Source organism: Chlorocebus sabaeus, chromosome 16, assembly GCF_047675955.1.
Source record: "Chlorocebus sabaeus isolate Y175 chromosome 16, mChlSab1.0.hap1, whole genome shotgun sequence".
Lineage (NCBI taxonomy): Eukaryota > Metazoa > Chordata > Mammalia > Primates > Cercopithecidae > Chlorocebus > Chlorocebus sabaeus.
The window spans coordinates 49,740,099-49,757,454 of NC_132919.1; the positions used below are offsets into that span (position 1 = coordinate 49,740,099).

The following is a 17,356-nucleotide window of genomic DNA, read 5'->3' on the forward strand; positions in this document are numbered from 1 at the left end:
TGATTTTTCGGAAAGACAAGGTCTTGTTCTGTTACCCAGGCTGATCTTGATCTCCTTAGCTCAAGCAATCTTCCAGCCTCAGCCTCCCAAAGTGCTGTGATTACAGGTGTGAGCCACCGCGCCCAGCTCCCCATCTTTTTAGCTTCATTTCCCACCATTCTCCACTTTGCTTCCTGGGCTACACAGGCCTTTCAGTTCCTTCACCACCTGCACTTGCTGGGGCACTGGGTCCAACGAACTTCTACCCATCCTTCAGATTCCAGCTCAAGGGTTTCATCCTCAGAAAAGCCTTCTAGTCTTCATCGGGATCTTTTTTATTTTTTTAAAAATAATAATAATTAAAAAATAGAGACGAGGTCTTACTACATTGCCCAGGCTGGTCTCGAACTCCTGACCTCAAGTGATCCTCCCACCTTGGCCTCCCAAAGTACACCTTGGCCTTCCGAAGTTACAGGAGCGAGTCACCACACCCGCCAGATCCTTGGCGTATATGTTCTTATGCTGCCTTCCTTCAGAACACTCACTTTGACTTGAATTATGCTCTCTTTTTTTTTTTTTTTTTTGAGATGGAGTCTCACTCTGTCACCTAGGCTGCAGTACAGTGGTGCGACCTCAGCTCACTGGAACCTCCACCTCCCGGGTTCAAGCGATTCTCCTGCCTTACCCTCTTGGGATTACAGGCATATGCCACTATGCCTGGCTAATTTCATGTTGACCAGGCTGGTCTTGAAGTCCTGACCTCAGATGATCCGCCCGCCTCGGCCTCCCAAAGTGTTGGGATTACAGGTGTTAGCCATGGCGCCTGGCCTGGATTATGCCCTCTTTTTTTTTTCGGAGTTTTGCTCTTGTTGCCCAGGCTGGAGTGCAATGGCGTGATCTCAGCTCACTGCAACCTCTCCACCTCCTGGGTTCAAGTGATTCTCCTGCCTCAGCCTCTTAAGTAGCTGGGATTACAGGCACTCACCACCACGCCCAGCTAATTTTTTGTATTTTTAGTAGAGACAGGGTTTCATCATGTTGGCCAGGCTGGTCTCGAACTCCTGACCTCAGGTGATCTGCCCGCCTCGGCCTCCCGAAGTGCTGGGATTACTGAGCCACTGCGCCTGGCTGAATTATGCCCTCTTAAGTGTGATCATTTAACCTTGTCTCCCTAACTGGGCTGTGGCTTCCAGAGAACAAGGGCCATGACTGTTTTCTTCATCGCTGTATCCCTAACATTTAACATAGCGGGTCAATGTATCAATAAATGTTTATTGAAAGAAAGACATGACAGTAACATTGTTTATGAAATTTTGAAAAGCAAGTACTCTCTGATACTAACTACAACCATTTTCTTTAAACGTAGTCCTGTTTGCAGTATCATACATGATCACCAAACTGCTGCTAGAATGCTCACACCTGTTACTGCAAATTCAAAACCCAGGAAAGCCTTCTCCCGGGAATTTACTGTAGGTCAGGGTTGGGCTGCCTGGTACAATGCTGCACCCACCACTTGGCAGGTTCAACAACACAGGAGCCTTTCCCGAGACCATCTGCCCTGAACACTTTGTCTCCATGCTTGACATACCTGGATCCCCCGCTGAGGTCACTTCCAATGCTCTTATCAACGAGGAGCAGGAAAATAGTGGTTGCTGCATGTTTTCAGTCAATTGTCAGGGGTTATTTCTCATTTTCTGTTGAAACCTTGGGGAAAACTAACATAATGTGCTTTAAAAGGACAAAGGTCATTCGATGCTTACCACACTCCTAGAAACCTGGGCTAACCCAGCCAGGGACTCCAATGCTTTTCTGCTAGCTACGGGGCCTCCCTACAGCTCCTTATTCCAATTCCGGTGGCTGTGTGCGGACCAAGTTCTCCTTTGTCGCCTCCCGTCCAAGCCTTAGTTGCGATGGGAGGAGCCGTCCCTGAAGTCCCGGGCGCCGTGGAGGGGCTCTGGTCTCTGGGTCTCTGGTCACCCGGTCAGTGCCTCCAGTCCCCCAGCAGAGCTCCGTTATCGTCCCGGGGCGGGCCCAACTCCGCAGGCTAGGGCCGGTGGCGGCGGAACTGTGGCCAGGGCTGCCCTGAGTCATCCTGCGGGCCGCGAGTAGACGACCACCAGGAGGCGAGAGCGGGTTTCCCCTCCAACAGGACAAAGCACATGTCTCCAGTTCCTTCCTACTCCCCTGGGCGGAAGTAGCTCCGCCAGCAACTTCCGACCGGAAGTGAGACTTACCATAGAGACAGCAGCTAGAGGGTCGCCCTGACATTGGATCTGGGTCCTCCAAGGCGGACTTAAAGGGGTCGCACCCCATGGGATGTAATTAACGGGGGCTAGAGACTGGGCCAAAGGAGAGGGCCCTGGAGGGAAGGAATCAGAAGGAACATCCCATTTCTTGAAAGCCCGCTGGGTGTCTGGAGCCGTGAAAGCATTATCTGTCTATTCCTCATGCAACCCTCTGAATTAAGTGCAAAGACCACTCTTGTCTTGCGGATGAGAAAACGGGCGCTGCACGTTGCCTGGTTACTTTCCCAAGCACAGCCAGCCAGGAAGTGGCAGAGCTGGGTTCACACCTAAGTCATTTCTGCTCCAAACCCAATGCCCTTTCCACTACCCCAGGTGGCAGGAAGGAGAGAGCTTAAGAGCAGAGGGGCTGCGTGAAGATGCAGGCTGTCCTGGCCTATTGGGACAACTCCTGGAAAGCCTATTGCTCCAAAAGACCTGGTCGATTCCCGACAGTTCAGTGTCTGTGGGCAGAGGAGGCAAGGAACAGGAATCTTGCTCTGAGTCTAATCCCACAACCAAGGAAGAATTGCTGAACCTTGTGTCAGAGGTGTTTGAACCAGAGCAACTCCATCTTGAATAGGGGCTGGGTAAAATAAGGCTGAGACCTACTGGGCCGCATTCCTAGGTCATACAGGTCATAAAGACCTTGCTGATCAAACAGGCTGCAGTAAAGAAGAGGGCCAAAACCCACCAAAACCAAGATGGCTATGAGAGTGACCTCTGGTTGTCCTCACTGCTACATGCCCACCAGCGCCATAACAGTTTACAAATGCCATGGCAACGTCAGTAAGCTGCCCTACATGGTCCAAAAAGGGGAGGCATGAATAATCCATGCCTTGTTTAACATATCACCAGAAATAACCATTAAAAAAAAAAAAAGGCCGGGTACACTTTGGGAGACCGAGGCAGATGAATCACTTGAGGTTGGGGAGTTCAAAACCAGCATGACCAACAGGAGTTAGAAACTAACCTGACCAACCTGGTGAAACCCCATCTGTACTAAAAATACAAAATTAGCCAGGCATGGTGGTGCGCACCTCTAATCCCAGCTACTTGGGAGGCTGAGGCAGGAGGATTGCTTGAACCCAGGACGGGGAGGTTGCAGTGAGCCAATATCGCGTCACTGTGGCCGGGCACAGTGGCTCACGCCTGTAATCCCAGCACTTTGGGAGGTCAAGGTGGGCATATCACCTGAGGTAGGGAGTTCAAGACAAGCCTGACCAACATGGAGAAACCCTGTCTCTACTAAAAATACAAAAAATTAGGCGGGCATGGTGGTGCATGCCTGTAATTCCAGCTACTCAGGAGGCTGAGGTAGGAGAATTGCTTGAACCGGGGAGGCGGAGGTTGTGGTGAGCTGAGATCGCACCATTGCACTCCAGCCTGGGCAACAAGAGGGAAATTCCATCTCAAAAAAATAAAATAAAATAAGGATCATGCTGTGGGGAAAAGAAAGATCGGACTGTTACTGTGTCTATATAGAAAGAAGTAGACATAAGAGACTCCATTTTGTTCTGTATTTGAGATGCTGTTAATCTGTGACCCCCAACTTTGTCCTTGCAAGAGCCATGTGCTGTGGTGACTCAAGATTTAAAGGATTTGGGGCTGTGCAGGGTGTGCTTTGTTAAACAAGTGCCTGAAGGCAGTATGCTGGTTAAGTCATCACCATTCTCTTAATCTTAAGTACCCAGGGATACGTACACTGCCAAAGGTCGCAGGGACCTCTGCCTAGGAAAGCTAGGTATTGTCCAAGGTTTCTCCCCATGTAATAGTCTGAAATATGGCCTCGTGGGAAGGGAAAGACCTGATCGTCCCCCAGCCTGACACCCATGAAGGGTCTGTGCTGAGGAGGACTAGTGTAAGAGGAAAGAAGGCCTCTTGGCAGTTGAGATAGAGAAAAGCATCTGTCTCCTGCCCGTCCTTGGGCAATGGAACATCTCGGTGTAAAACCCGATTGTATGTTCTATTTACTGAGAAAGGAGAAAACTGCCTTAGGGCGAAAGGTGGGACTTGCTAGCGCAATGCTGTTCTTTATGCACTAAAAAGGTTTATGGAGATGTTTATATATACATATCAATGCACAGCACTTTTCCTTAAACTTAAGTCACAGAGATCTTTATTCATATGTCTTACTGCTGACCTTCTCCCTACGATGATCCTATTATCCTGCTACTTCCCTTTTTCTAAGATGGTAAAAATAATTGTCAATAAATACTAAGGGAACTCAGAGACCAGTGCCGGTGTGGGTCCTCTGTATGCTGAGCGCCGGTCCCCTGGGCCCACTTTTTCTTTCCCTATACTTTGTCTCTGTGTCTCATTTCTTTTCTCAAGTCTCTCGTTCCGCCTAACGAGAAACGCCCACAGGTGTGGAGGGGCAGGGCACCCCTTCATCGTGCCACTGCACTCCGGCTTGGGCGACAGAGCTACAGTCTGTCTCAAAAAAAAAAAAAAAAGGCCGGGCGCGGTGGCTCAAGCCTGTAATCCCAGCACTTTGGGAGGCCGAGACGGGTGGATCACGAGGTCAGGAGATCGAGACCATCCTGGCTAACACGGTGAAACCCCGTCTCTACTAAAAATACAAAAAACTAGCCGGGTGAGGTGGCGGGCGCCTGTAGTCCCAGCTACTCCGGAGGCTGAGGCAGGAGAATGGCGTAAACCCGGGAGGCGGAGCTTGCAGTGAGCTGAGATCCGGCCACTGCACTCCAGTCCAGGCTACAGAGCAAGACTCCGTCTCAAAAAAAAAAAAAAAAATAGAAGAAGAAGAAGTTACCGGGCCTGGGAAAAGTGGAAGTGGAGAATGAGGAATTATTGCTTAATGATTATAGAGTTTCTGTTTGGGATGATGAAGTTTTGGAAATAGTAGTGATGGTTGCACATTGTGAATATAATTAATGCCACAGACTATCCCTTTAAAAATAGTTAGAATGGTAAGTTTTATATTATGTATATTTTATCACAATAAATTTTTTTCCTGTTTTTTTGTTTTGTTTTGTTTTGTGTTGAGACAGGGGTCTCACTCTGTCACCCAGGCTGGAGTGCAATGGTAGGATCATAGCTTGCTGCAGCCTTGACCTCCTGGGCTCAAGGGATCCTGTCTCCTCAGCCTCCTGAGTAGCTGGGACTACAGGTGCGCACCACTATACCCAACTAGTTTTTATAATTATTACTTTTTGTAAATATGGGGTCTCACTCTGTTGCCCAGGCTGGTCTCGAACTCCTAGCTTCATATGAATTCCCCCACCTCAGCCTCCCAAAGTGCTGGGATTACAGGTGTAAGTCACTGCTCATGGCCTACATTCACCAACTTTTTGATATGAAGTGAAAGCCTTTTATTTTCAGCATGAATCTCTCTTTGTTGGGAGGTCTTAAAGTCACCTGTAAAATAACGCAAGAGTGAATTTGTCTGGATTTTTATGACCTCACCTTCTTCACAATCTCTTTGAGTTGTCTAACATTCAACAATACATACCGTTAGCTTTATTAACTCGAAAATATTCAACGTAAATTTTTGTTTTGATGCAGGAGCCACACTTCTGTTTTGTTTTACCCTATTTCATGAGTTTACGTAAGAATGAAATGATGTAATTGTATAATTAGCTTAACTGGACTAAACAGGTTTGTAAACAACCCAAGTGGCTTCGGGCAGGCATTGGGCTCACCTGGTTGGAGCAGAAACCAAGTGCCCCTGGAGAGGAGCCTCCAGTTTTTGTGTGTGTATGTGTGTGATCCCCGTCAGTACCACCTGGAGTGGGAAAGGGACTTTTCTCAAAGGAAGCAGGGGTGAAGGCGTCCAGGGCAGGTGAAAACTAGAGGCGTCTACTCCGTGATCCTACCTCTGCCCCCTGGTGGTGGCTCTTGGTGGCGCTGCTGACCACAGGTGATGTCAGAAACAAGCCAGCCGTGCAACTGGCAGGTCTTCTTCGGGGCTACCTGTCTGACCTGCAGAATAAAGTCCACACAATTGCTTTCCCCCCCCTTTTTTTTTTCCATTTCTGCTTCATTAGGAAAAAACAAAACTCAACAAGTCACCCTTAGCTGTCCTGGCCCTGTTGATCTGACCTCCTGTTTCATCACCTCGGTCCCCACACAGACCCCTGCTCTGGCCATTCTGCCCAGCTCAGCTCCCAGACACTCCACGCTTCTGCACTTCAGCCAAGCACACCTGCCCTTTGAAGTCAGCTCTGGTCTCAGGTGACAGTTTCTTCCCCGATGCTCTCCGGTGCCAATTCTTTGACATATCCTGTGTCCCCTGAGCTCTTTGTTACATATCTTTTGATGAACACATCTGGTCTCTGTTGAGTGAGGCTGTTTTCTCTAAAGGCAGGGTATTGTCAGCATCCTCAGCCTTATCGGGAAGATGAGGTCTGCAGCAGGAGCCTTTGCCCCCACCTCCCCAGACAAGAGAGGAGATATTACCCCGGAAGAATCCCCCAGAGCTGGGAGGGCTGCAGAAAGCAGAGATATACATCTCCTTCCTGGCCAGACGCTTGCTACGCCACAGACCCTGCCAGTAGGTCCTGGCACTGCTGCCAGAGAGGCCAGGTATGATGGCTTATGCCTATAATCTCAGCACTTTGGGAGGCTGAGGGAGGCAGATCACCTAAGGTCAGGAGTTCAAGACCAGCCTGGCCAACATGGTGAAACCCCGTCTCTACTAAAAATACAAAAATTGGCCAAGCATGGTAGCACATGCCTGTAATCTCAGCTACTGGGGAGGCTGAGGCAGGAGAATCACTTGAACCTGGGAGGCAGAGGTTGCAGTGAGCCGAGATCACACCACTGCACTCCAGCCAGGGCCGCAGAGTGAGACTCCATCTCAGAAAAAAAAAATAAAAGAGAGAGGGAATGTAGTGAGAGAGTTCTTGAGTTCTTGGGAGAGACTTGGCTCATGGCCCCTGAAGGTGACCAAACTTGGAGATAGAGTCTGTTGCTTGTTCTTCTCTGGGGGAGCTCCGAGACCAAAGTCTTCTTTAGTTACTGTGCTTTGCAAGGCCAAAAGGGACAGTGGTATAACAGGTCTGGGAAGGAAAGGATGGTTACTGAGATTGGCCGAATAATCACCCTCACCCCAAAGAAGTCCACACCCCAATCCACGGAACCTGTGAATATGTCACTTTACGTGGTGAAAGAGATTTTTGTGGATGTGAAGAACCTCGGGATGGGGGGATTATTTTAGATTATCCAGGTGGGCAAGGTGTAATCACAGTGATCTCTACCAAAGGGAGGCAGGCGACTCCTAGCCATCTTCTGCACCCCACTCCTTGTTTCCAATAAAGTTATGTGCTTAGACAGTAAAAAATAAAAAAGGGGGAGGCAGGAGGATCGGCAATAGAGAAGAGACGTGAGGATGGAAGGAGAGAGGGAGAGAGAGTTGGAGAAGTATGGCAGAGGGATTTGAAGGTGGAGGAAGGAACCATGAGCAAGTGTTTTGTGTGGACAGGTCTATGCAAATCTACCCTAAAGTCCAAGGAAGCTGAGAGGCTAAAGAAACAGGCTGACCCAACAAGTTTTTCTATTTTTTTGAGACGGAGTTTCACTCTTGTCACCCAGCCTGGAGTGCAATGATGTGATCTCGGCTTACCATAACCTCCGCCTCCCGCGTTCAAGCTATTCTCCTGCCTCAGCCTTCCAAGTAGCTGGGATTACAGGCATGCACCACCATGCCTGGCTAATTTTGTATTTTTAGTAGAGATGGAGTTTCTTTTTTTTTTTTTTTTTTTGAGACAGAGTCTCGCTTTGTAGCCCAGGCTGGAGTGCAGTGGCACGATCTTGACCTCAGCTCACTGCAAGCTCCACCTCCCGGGTTCATGCTATTCTCCTGCCTCAGCCTCCTGAGTCGCTGGGACTACAGGCGCCCGCCACCACACCCAGCTAATTTTTGTGTGTGTGTTTTTAGTAGAGATGGGGTTTCACCGTGGTCTCGATCTCCTGACCTCGTGATCTCCCCGCCTCGGCCTCCCAAAGTGCTGGGATTACAACCGTGAGTCACCGCGCCCGGCCGAGATGGAGTTTCTACACATTGGTCAGGCAGGTCTCGAACTCCCAACCTCAGGTGATCTGCCTGCCTAAGCCTCCCAAAGTGCTGGGATTACAGGCATGAGCCACCGTGCCCAGCCCTTTCTTTTCTTTCTTTCTTTCTTTTTTCTTCTTCAAGATGGAGTCTCTGTGGTCCAGGCTGGAGTGCAGTGGCATGATCTTGGCTCACTGCAACCTCCACCTCTCAGGTTCAAGCAGTTCTCCTGCCTCAGCCTCCCAAGTAGCTGGGATTACAGATGTGCACCACCACGCCCGGCTAATTTTTTGTGGTTTTTTTAGAGATAGTGTTTTACCATGTTGGCCAGGCTGTTCTCAAACTCCTGATCTTAGGTGATCCACTCGCCTCGGCCTCCCAAAGTGCTGGGATTACAGGTGTGAGCCATATGCCTGGCCTAGTTTCTTAGAAAGAAAAATTTAAGGCCGGGCGCGGTGGCTCACGCCTGTAATTCCAGCGCTTTGGGAGTCTGAGGCGTGTGGATCATGAGGTCAGGAGATCGAGACCATCCTGATTAACACGGTGAAGCCCTGTCTCTACTAAAAATACAAAAAATTAGCCGGGCGTGGTGGCGGGCGCCTGTAATCCCAGCTACTCTGGAGGCTGAGGCAGGAGAATGGCGTGAACCTGGGAGGCGGAGCTTGCAGTGAGCTGAGATCCAGCCACTGCACTCCAGCCTGGGTGACAGAGCGAGACTCCATCTCAAAAAAGAAAGAAAAAGAAAGAAAGAAAGAGAGAAAGAGAAAGAAAGACAGACAGAAATAAATAAATAAATAAATAAATAAATAAACAAAGAAACAAAGAAAGAAAGAAACGAAGAAAGAAAGAAGGAAAGAAACATTTAGTAGGGGCTTATGAACAGAAGCCATGTTTATGTCTCAGAAGATAGTGGGACAAGGTAATGGATCCCTGGGCCATTATCCCTAGGCCCAGGGCTTATGTACCATAGGGAAGGGGTGGTTCAGAAGGGATGTATAGGATAATTACAGCTGGATTTACAGTAAGTACCTGTCCTTAGTCAAGGAACAACAGATGAATTGGAAATCTTACAGGTGTTCCTAGAACAGGGGTTCATCAGAAGACATGGCAGATTCACATCCGAGATGGAGCTGCTTTGGCCTAAGGAGTGCAGGAGAGCTCTAGAAGCTGGAGAAGGCAAGAACACAGATTTTCACCTGAGCCTTCGGAAGGAAGCACGGTAGCCAAGACCTTCGTTTGTCACACCTAGAGCTACAAAGGAGTTTGGAAAGTGTAGCGTTTTAACTGGGTGTTCTGTCCAGTGGAACTGTGTCTGGAGTTGTCCCAAAGGTGGTGGCAGGGAAATTCCCAAAAGGGACTGCCCCAAACTCTCCCAGGATGGGGCCAGTTGGAATTCCAAAGAAACAAGCATTAAATAGCAGGGTGATGACTGCGGAGCATTTCTTAGGGGAACGTGCACGCAGAGGGCTGCAGCACACTTGAGACGGTCAGAGAGAAGAGAGGGTTTGCCCAGAATGACGGTTCGGGTTATGGAGTTTACATGGTTTTAAGGAATTCGGCTCGGGGCAGAGGCTAGTTTCTATGTGCGTAGTAACATGGTTCATCTTTCAGTGTTTCAGTCAACAACCTAAACAACTTTATGAGTGCCTGGGAAGGTACAAGGCCGCAGCTTGGGTTCAAGCCTGCAGTGAAAGCAGGCAGCTGGCAGGGTTACAGGCAGGCAGGACACTCTGTGTTTCTCATTCAGGACATAGAAAGCACGGGGCAGCTGGGCACAGAGGCTCATACCTGTAATTCCAGCACTTTAGGGGACCGAGGCTGGTGGATCACTTGAAGTCAGGAGTTCGAGACCAGCCTGGCCAAAATGGTGAACACCCTCTCTACTAAAAATACAAAAATTAGCTGAGTGTGGTAGTGGGCGCCTGTAGTCCCAGCTACTCAGGAGGCTGAGGCAGGAGAATTGCTTGAACCCAGGAGGGGGAGGTTGCAGTGAGCCAAGATTGCACCGTTACACTCCAGCCTGGGTGACAAGAGTAAAACTCCATCTCAAAAAAAAAAAAAAAAAAAAAAAAAAGAAAAGAAAAGAAAAGAAAGAAAAAAGAAAAGAAAAAGAAAAAAAAGAAAGCACAGGGCAGCTGGGCATGGTGGCTCACACCTGTAATCCCAACACTTTGGGAGGCCAAGGCTAGTGGATCACTTGAGGTCGAGACCAGCCTGGCCAACGTGGTGAAACTCCGTCTCTACTAAAAATACAAAAATCAGCTGAGTGTGGCAGCGGGCACCTGTAGTCCCAGCTACTCGGGAGGCTGAGGCAGGAGAATCACCTGAAACCAGGAACCAGGAGGCGGAGGTTGCAGCGAACCGAGATTGTGCAATTGCACTCCAGCCTGGGTGACACAGAAAGACTCTGTCTCAAAAAATAAATAAATAAATAGTTTTGTTATAATTTTGTATGCAAGGGGTCAGGGACATATTTATAATAAACACTTTCTTTCTTTCTGGTTTTTTTTTTTTTTGAGACAGAGTCTTGTTATGTCACCCAGAGTGGAGTGCAGTGGTGTGATCTTGACTCACTGCAACTTCCACCTCCTGGGTTCAAGCGATTCTCCTGCCTCAGCCTCTTGAGTAGCTAGGATTACAGGCACGCGCCAACACGCTCAGCTAATTTTTGTATTTTTAGTAGAGATGGGGGTTTCACCATGTTGGCCAAGTTGGTCTTGAACTCCTGACCTCAAGTGATCCACCAGCCTTGGCCTCCCAAAGTGCTGGGACTACAGGTGTGAGCCACCGCGCCCCTGCAGATTATGTGAAATTCAAATGTAACTGGTGTTCTATACTTTATCTGGCAGTCCTAATTGCAAGGCAAAAGCCACAGTATCCCCCTGCACAGGGCTGAGAGCAAGCAGGTGGGGGCAGGAGAGGTGCCGGCAGTTTGCAGATGTGCAGAGCTGGTGGAAGACATTCCTCAAAGTCCCCATGGTCTGGGAACCCACTTTATTTATGTTTTATTTACTTCAATTGTTTTTTTGTTTGTTTGTTTGTTTTTTTTTTGAGACAGGGTCTCACTCTGTTGCCCAGGCTGGAGTATAGTGGCACAATCAGGGATCACTGCAGTCTTGATCTCCTGGGCTGAAGTGATAGTCCTGCTTCAGCACCCAACCCCACCCCTGGTCCCAGCAGCTGGGAGTACAGGCACGTGCCAACATGCCCAGCTAATTTTTTTTTTTTTTTTTTGAGACAGTTTTGAGAATTTTGCTCTTGTTGCCCAGGCTGGAGTGCAGTGGCACAATCTCAGCTCACTGCAACCTTGCCTCCTGGATTCTCCTGCCTCAGCCTCCGTCTACCACCATACCCAGCTAATTTTTTGTATTTAGTAGAGACAGGGTTTCACCATGTTGGCCAGGCTGGTCTTGAACTCCTGACCTCAGGTGATCCACCCGCCTCAGCCTCCCAAAGTGCTGGGATTACAAGCGTGAGCCACTGCAACCGGCCTTTTTTTTTTTTAATTTTAGTGGAGACAAGAAGGTCTCACTACGTTGCTGGTCTTGAACTCCTGAGCTCAAGAGATCCTCCCACCTCAGCCTCCTAAAGTGCTGGGAATATAGGTGTGAGCCACTGCACCCGGCCTCAGGACTCCGTTTTAGAGAACAGGCATACCAGTCCCAGGGCCAGCCACAAGCCCTCCACAGCAAAGGCTCAGCAGCCTGTGGCTGGCAGCTCCTGATGTTTTGCTGACCTGTGCAGAGGTGGCCACGGCTGCTGCCTGGCATCTGGAATGCTTTTGAGAGGAGGCAGAGGAGAGCAGGTGGGTTGGATTACAGTGTATGGTGCTAACCATTCCACAGTCGTTTTGAGCTCTGCAGGGTGGCGGCTGGCAGGACCCACTGAGGAACCAGGGCCAGGAAGCAGGCCTTCCTCTGGCCCTGATAGCTCTGGGTAGTGCTGGGCCCAGGCTGCAGCTGTGCCTACAGCTGTCAGGCAGGTACCTGACTCTCAGAGACACCTGTGTGCAGAAGCCTCCTGCGGTTTGAAGAGCACCATGCACCACCCCCTGCCCTCTGATGATGAGTGACCTTATCGAGTCCTCATATAACCCAGGAGGTGGCTGCCACTAATAGTTTTCCATTTTACAGATGGGGAATCGATAAGGCCACATTGTTAGAGCCTCTAGCCGTGGTAACTACATACTGCAAGGGAGCACTGCAGGAGGGCAGCCAAGCCATGCCAGGGAGCACCATGCAGAGGGCCTCGTCCCGGTGTCTGAGTCTGTTTTGTGCTGCTATCACAGGATACCTGAGACTGGCTTATTTATAAAGAAAGGAAATTTAGGCCAGGCACAGTGGCTCACACCTGTAATCCCAGCACTTTGGGAGGCCCAGGCAGGTAGATCACCTGAGGTCAGGAGCTTGAGACCAGCCTGGCCAACATGGTGAAACTCTGTCTCTACTAAAAATACAAAAATTAGCCAGGAATGGTGGTGGACACCTGTAATCCAGGTACTCAGGAGGCTGAAGCATGAGAGTTGCTTGAACCCAGGAGGCAGAGGTTGCAGTGAGCCGAGATCGTACCACTGCACTCCAGCCTGGGCAACAAGAGTGAAACTGTCTCAAAAACAAAAACAAAAAAAAAAAAAAAAAAAAGGAAATTTATTTCTCATAGTTCTAGAGGCTGGGAAGTCCAAGTTCAAGGCTCCATTATCTGGTGAGAGCCTTCCTGCTGTGTCCTCACAGGCAAAGATGGAAGGGGGAACTCACTTATTTAAGTCCTTTTTTTTTGGTTCAAGCAATCCTCCTGCCTCAGTCTCCCAAGTAGCTGGGACTACAGACATGCACTACCACACCCAGCTAATTATTGTATTTTTGGTAGAGGTGGGTTTTCACTATGTTGGCCAGGCTGGTCTTGAACCCCTGACCTCAGGTGATCTGCCCACCTTGGCTTCCCAAAGTGCTGGGATTACAGGCATGAGCCACCATGCCTGGCCCTTAAATCCTTTTTATAGCAAATTAATCCATTAGCCTCTACCTCATAACACTGTTGCATTAAGGATTAAGTTTCCAACAGATGACTTTTGGGAAACATATTTAGGCCATAGCACCAGATGAGCACTGGACTGGCTTCAAATCCCCCAGCTCTCCAGCTTTCCCACTCATGCACGTTCTCTATCTCCGTCTCTCCCTCTTCTAAGGTAAGTTTATCAACCTCTTGCCTCAGTTACCTTTTCTGTAAAATGGGAATCATAATTCATAATCTCACATGATTTCTGAGGATTCAGTGAGGATTGATGTGTAAAGCACTCAGAAGGCATGCGAGAAGTGCCGGCTCTGCCAGGGAGTTAGACAGGAGCCTCTGGGTGCCCTGGTTAAACAGTCACTGCTTTTCACAGTTCAGAAAAGCCCTCAACATCACAGCTTCATGGGACCCCATTAACAGCCTGCATCATGGCTTTGGGGATGGATCTATTTGATTCTAGTCGGGGCGGCCCCATCCAATAGAAATATAATGCAGGCCACATACGTCATTTTAGATTTTCTAGCAGTCACAGTAAACAATACAAAGAAACAGATGATGTTAATTTTAAGGCCACGCGTGGTGGCTCACACCTGTAATTCAGCTCTTTGGGAGGCTGAGGTGGGTGGATCACTTGAGGTCAGGAGTTCGAGACCAACCTGGGCAACCTGGTGAAACTCCCATCTGTGCTAAAAATACAAAAATTAGCCAGGCGTGCTGGCACATGCTTGTAATCCCAGCTACTCAAGAAGCTGAGGCAGGAGAATTGCTTGACCTAGGAGATGGAGGTTGCAGTGAGCCAAGATCACACCACTGCACTCCAGCCTGGGTGGCAGAGCAAGACAAAGAAAGAAAGAAAGGAAGAAGAAAGGAAGGAAGGAAGGAGAGAAAAGAAAGACAGAAAGAGAAAGAAAGAAAGAAAGAAAAAGAAGGAAAGAAAGAAAAGAAAGAAAGAAAGAAAGAAAGAAAGAAAGAAAGAAAGAAAGAAAGAAAGAAAGAAAGAAAGAAAGAAAGAAAGAAAGAAAGAAAACAGGTGGCTCACATCTGTAATCCCAGCACTTTGGGAGGCTGAAGTGGGCAGATCACTTGAGACCATGAGTTTAAGACCAGCCTGGCTGACATGATGAAACCCCCTCTCTAATAAAAATATAAAACTTAACCAGGCGTGGTGGCGCATGCTTGTAATCCCAGCTACTCAGGAGGTTGAGGCATGAGAATTGCTTGAACCCAGAGTCAGAGGTTGCAGTGAGCTAAGATTGCACCATTGCACTTAAGCCTGGGCAACAGAGCGCGACTCTGTCTCAAAAAAATTTTTTTAAACTTTATTTTATTGAACAGATAAAAATATGACCATAACATATAATCATATAAAAACTATTAGACCAATTTTACTTTCTTTTCTGTATTAAGTCAGAAATTGGTGTGTGGTTCCTAGTTATGACACTTCTCAATTCACACTGACTGCGGGTCAGGGCTTGGTAGCCTCATGGGGCTTGTGGCTGCCGCGGTGGATGGCGCAGAGCTAGGACCTGTTGTCTCCCCAAGCCCAATCCTTGAATTCTTGGGCTATAAAGGGAGGAAAGGAGGAAGGAAATTGTCATGATCGCCTCACTGGCCAGGCGACTGGCTTTGTGCTAGTTATTTTCCTGTGCAGTATCTCATTTAACTTCAAAGCAACCCTAGGAATGAGGTATTATTGTGCTTATGTTTCAGGGGTTTTCTTGTGGGGTTTTTTGTTTTTGTTTTTTTTTGTTTTTTCTTTTGAGACAGAGTTCCTCTCTGTCGCCCAGCAGGCTGGAGTGCAGTGGCACGATCTCGGCTCACTGCAACCTCCGCCTCCCCCTCCCGGGTTCAAGTGATTCCCCTGCCTCAGCCTACTCAGGAGGCGCACACTGCCACGCCTGGCTAATTTTTTGTGTGTGTGTGTGGTTTTTTTTTTTGTTTTTTTTTTTTGTATTTTAGTAGAGAAGAGGTTTCACCGTGTTGGCCAGGCTGGTCTGGAACTCCTGAGCTCACGCAATCCACCCACCTTGGCCTCCCAAAGTGCTACAATTACAGGCGTGAGCCACCGCACTCAGCCTGTGCTTAAGTTTTTTTATTTTTTTTTGAGACAGAGTCTCGCTGTGTCGCCAGGCTGGAGTGCAATGGCGCGATCTCGGCTCACTGCAACCTCCGCCTCCTGGGCTCAAGCAATTCTCCTGCCTCAAGTAGCTGGGATTACAGGTGCGCACCACCATGCCCAGCTAATTTTTGTATTTTTAGTAGAGATGGGGTTTCACCATGTTGGCCAGGATGGTCTGAAACTCCTGACCTCAGGTGATCCCCCCACCTCAGCCTCCCAAAGTGCTGGGATTACAGGTATGAGTTACTGCACCTGGCCATGTCTTAAAGGCTCAGAAAGATTAAGAGACTTGCTTGAGGCCACCCAGGAAACAAGAAACAGGGTCAAGATTTTAAGCTTCCAAATCCCTGATTGCCCCCTGTGGTCTGCTGGAATCAATGATGTCCTCAAATTCATCCCAAGGGCCATTTCTCCAAGTTAGCCATTTCTTTCTACCTGTAACACATTCCTCCCAACCTCTACCCCCTGCCTTCTGGCCCAACAACTTACTCAGGTTGTGTGTGTGTCTGTGTGTGTGTGTGTGTGTTTAAAGATGGAGTCTTGCTATGTTGCCTAGGCTGGTCTTAAACTCCTGAGCTCAGGTGATCCTCCTGCCTTAGCCTCCCAAGGTGCTTGGATTACAGGTTGCTCAGGTGTTTGGCTGCCAGGATATCTGGCCAATCCCAGTAATGGCCAGTCCTGTCCTCCCAGACCATTTTTCTGGGCTTGCTCTTTGGGATGAGACTAGGAGGCCTGGGGAGTTGTGTGATATCAGCTCTCCCCAGGCTGCAAACTCACTAGGGCAGCTGAAAGCAGACATCTTCGGTTACACTTTCTGTGAAAGGATCCAGCTGGGAGCTTCAGCCTCTCCTTATGGTGCCTGGATTTATGCTCTTGCAAAGGGGACTGGCGGGCACGTACAGGCAGCCCCAGAGCCCACCCACATCATGATTACAAGCTTTCAGGCTGGCAGCTGGTTCGTTACTATTAAACCTATTTATTTAGCCGGGCACTTTAAGAGGCCTCTGTGATTTCTGTCACTCTGCAGGACAGCCAGAGGCCAATTTTCTGAGGATGATAGATTTCTTCTCATTTGTTGCTCTCAAGCTGTGGGTTCCTTCTGTGTTGTGGAACAAATCACAGGATGCCGTCTCCTGGGACTCCTGGGAAGGGAGCTTCGAAAGGGGAATTGTCCTGGGCTGCCCCATCAGCCACTTCTGCAAAATAGCAGGGAAGTTTCAGGAGCCGAGAGGCTGCAGTAACTACCCCTAAGACACAAATGAAGCCTTTCGAGGAGGAGGGAGTGGTGGGAAGGCTGGGGAGGAGGGTAGAGGACACACAGCCTGGAGCTCCTGCTTGGATTTCCTCAGAGCTGTGGTTCTCAACATTGTTTGCACATCAGAATCATCTGGGAGCTTTAAAAGATACTGAAGCCAGCCGGGCGTGGAGGCTGACACCTGTCATCTCAGCAGTGTGGGAGGATCACTTGAGGTCAGGAGTTCGAGACCAACCTGGCCAACATAGTGAAACCCCATCTCTACTGAAAATACAAAAGTTAGCTGGGCCTGGTGGCAGGCACCTGTAATCCCAGCTAATCAGGAGGCTGAGGCAGGAGAATCGCTTGAATCCAGGAGGTGGAGGTTGCAGTGAGCCGGGATTGTGCCACTGCACTGCAGCTTGGGTGACGGAGTAAGACTCTGTCTCAATAAAAAAAAAAAAAAAAAAAGATACTGAAGCCAGGCAGCACCTACTGACATTCTGATTTTATGGGTGTGGGCATGGCTTGGGGAGCAGGATGTTTAGAAGCTCCCTGGGTGATTCCAGTGTGCTAGATTAGAGGTGCCCTACATGGTCCTGCAGATGTTTGAACAGACTGGGATAGTCCCCTATCAGGAGAAATGGTCCAAGACTTGGAGATGGACAAGAGGGATTCTGGGCATGCCTTCCATGGGGTTCAGGGCTGAGTTTCAGGGA

At 48.9% G+C, this 17,356-nt stretch overlaps 1 non-coding gene across 1 annotated transcript; it reads right to left on the reverse strand.

The window, feature by feature from the left end:
* Positions 1-1,345: 1,345 nt before the first annotated feature.
* On the reverse strand, positions 1,346-1,532 carry LOC119622223 (small Cajal body-specific RNA 16). The gene has a single exon (XR_005238894.1).
* Between the last annotated feature and the right edge of the window lie 15,824 nt (positions 1,533-17,356).